A 3,076-nucleotide genomic window follows, 5' to 3' on the forward strand; every position below is an offset into this window, starting at 1 on the left:
CTAAAAATTGGCTCATTTGAACCCTATATAATGCTTAATAAATGGATAGACACCGCATCCCGTATTTTTTCCCATAAAATGTTTTATGATTTTTTGAAAGTGACCTTATCGCCCATTGCATGCATGTAAAATAAAAATGTCTAATAATTTCAGTAACTGAAATTCTGATTATATTAATGCCTAATAGCTACTATAACGGTGCACTTTATCAGGAACAACTAAAATCTTACTGACTTTTAATCATATATCAGTAACAAACCGCTTTTGATGACTCAGTCAATTCGTCTTTTTGTAGGACTCTGTGTGTAGCCTTTAGATAGAAGAGCCTTTGGTGATTATATTAATGACTAATAGCTACAATAATGATGTACTTTATCAGTAACAGTTAAAATCTTTCCTTTTTTTTTTTTTTTTTATAAATATTAGTTTATTTTGTCTCCAAAGCTTTGCATTCACCGTTACTTTCATATGAATCATATTTTTTCTCTTTCAATTCTCTTTCTCTTCAACTCAATTACGCGACAGGGGAAACCATCAAAGGGAAGAACAATATAAATGCACTTAAAACGATTAATTTTAATTTCGTGCTTTGGTTGTCATTGGCGAATGTTATCACATAATTTTTGGATCTTTGGATCCTCGTGTGATTACTTTTATACGTAAGAATACTTATACTAAATTCAAACCGCAAAACTCACTTGTAGTTTAAGAATTTAAAAAGCCTACCTGTTTTATGAGAGAAGTAATCAATTGAACATGGTTGTAAGTTGAGATAACCAAACAAATCACCAAAGGTAGCTATTATAGCCAGGGATCCAATTTCTAACAAAAGAAGTGCAGGAGCCCTATAGTCTTCAGAACTTATTTTAATGCTTAAGTGGCCTAAATTAATCAAAAATACAAAAATTTGAGTGAAAAAAATAAGGAAGTATGGGAGCTCAGCTCCCATAACAATTTGGCGCTGATCAGCAGAAAAATATATTTATATAACGAAGTACAAAAAGGCGAATCGATTGTGTCATCAGGAGCGGTTTAATACTGCTATATTATTAAAAGTCAGTAAAATTTTATTTGTTGCTGATAAAGTGCACCATTATTGTAGCTATTAGGCATTAATATAATCAGATTTTCAGTGACTGAAATTATTAGAAATTTTTATTTTACATGCATGCCACGGGCGATAAGGTCACTTTCAAAAAATCATAAAACATTTTATGGGAAAAAATACGGGATGCGGTGTCTATCCACTTGTTAAGCATTATATGGGGCTCAAATGAGCCAATTTTTAGATTTTTAAAAAATGGGTTTTTTGAGTAAAATCACTTCAAAAATCGCTAATTTTTGAAAATTTTCAAATTTTATTTCCGAGGCTGTATGCATCCAAGGATTATAATAAAATATGTCATGAAACTATCATATAAGGGCTTTAGACTGCCATCTCCGTTTAGTAAAAAAAACTTTTTTTTCATGGAGAAAAAAAATCATAAATTTGGTAAAAATGCAGTTTTTTCGCCGCAAAAATGAATTTTTTTCTTTATCAAAAAATCTAACTAAACGTTCAAAAACGATGTCTAGAGGATATATGAGTCCTTATTTATTTTTAGAAAAAAGACTATTTCAAGTAGGTTAAATACTTTTGAAATGGAGTGTTTTGCCGGTTTTTTTCAAAATGGCAGATTTTGTTCAGAATTTTAATAGGCTGTAACTGAAGAAAAAAATTGTTTCTTGCAAAATCCTTTTGGGATAGTTCATATGTCCCTTAGTTGTAACTACTGTAATATTTTCAAAAAAATCGGTGATGGTCATGTGACAGACCCTGCCTGACCAGAAATGGAATGGCTCTATAGATACATAGGTACATACGTTCACAGTTTTTAATTATACAAGATGAAATAAATTATCCATCACAATTTAATCTTCGCTAAGTTACTTGAATTTCATTATAGCAAAATTCCTGTTGCAAAGAACAAAATTTGCTCTCTTGAAGTTTGTTACAATGGTATTTCACTGTATTTTGAGATTAAGCACTTGGTCGACATTTCACAGCCAAATACTGTGGAACGACCTAATAATTTATTGCGTGATCTATGGCGGAGTTGTACATTTAATCAGTATCAAAAGCAAATGTTCAGTGCACTTCTAGTTTTGTCATAACTAAAATTTATTTATCTTCAAAAGCTGAAAGTTTGTCTGGATCGTTGTGATGCCTATAGCGCCTAGACTGTTTGGCCGATTTTCATGAAATTTGGCATGAAATTAGTTTGCATCATAGGAGCATTTGAGCCCCTCAAAACAATTTTTCGAAAATTCGATTTTGTTCTTTTTCTATTACAGTTTTAGTCCTATTTTTCACATAAATTTGGTTCTATGGGGGAGAAATATTTCATTCACATTTTTAAATTCTAAGTCATTCAAAAACTTGGAATTTTCTGAATAAGATGAAGTTTCTAGGAGCATTAGCAGAAGCTGTAGGAATTGATTAAAGAAAACCAACATCCAAGGTTTACTTTCAGTAAGCCAGCCAAACGATTCTAAATGATTAAGCTCGAGAATAAAATCAAACATTAAAGATAAATGGAAACTATTTTTGAAGTGAAAATTAAATTTGTATGTTACTATGGTTACATCTTTTACTCCCTTTGATTGTTTTTTCTTTTTTCAAATATTTTTAACATGCTTATTTTGGCGATTCATCTTTTTCCTTTCATTGAAAAGGATTTGAATTAAAATATTTTAACTGTTAAGAAAACGTCGTCTGCTTTTATTTTCTTAGTTTTCATGGAATAACTTTCAGCAAATTATTAAAATATTGAATTGCAACCTTCTTTATATAGTGTTTAATTTTGAAAAGATGTCTTATCTTGCATTTTAAGTAAATAAGGGAAACTTCCTTCCTCTTTCAAAATATTTTGCTGGTGTCCCTAATGGAAGAGCGAAGGAATATAAATGCAAGCAATTATATTGAAAAAAAGGACTGCTTGAAAATTTCAAATTGATTGTAACTTGTTTAAAAAAAATAAAGTACAAAATTTGTTTATCAACTACTAACTGAAATACTCTTGAATAGTTTTGGGAA

Source organism: Uloborus diversus, chromosome 8 (genome assembly GCF_026930045.1).
Source record: "Uloborus diversus isolate 005 chromosome 8, Udiv.v.3.1, whole genome shotgun sequence".
NCBI lineage: Eukaryota > Metazoa > Arthropoda > Arachnida > Araneae > Uloboridae > Uloborus > Uloborus diversus.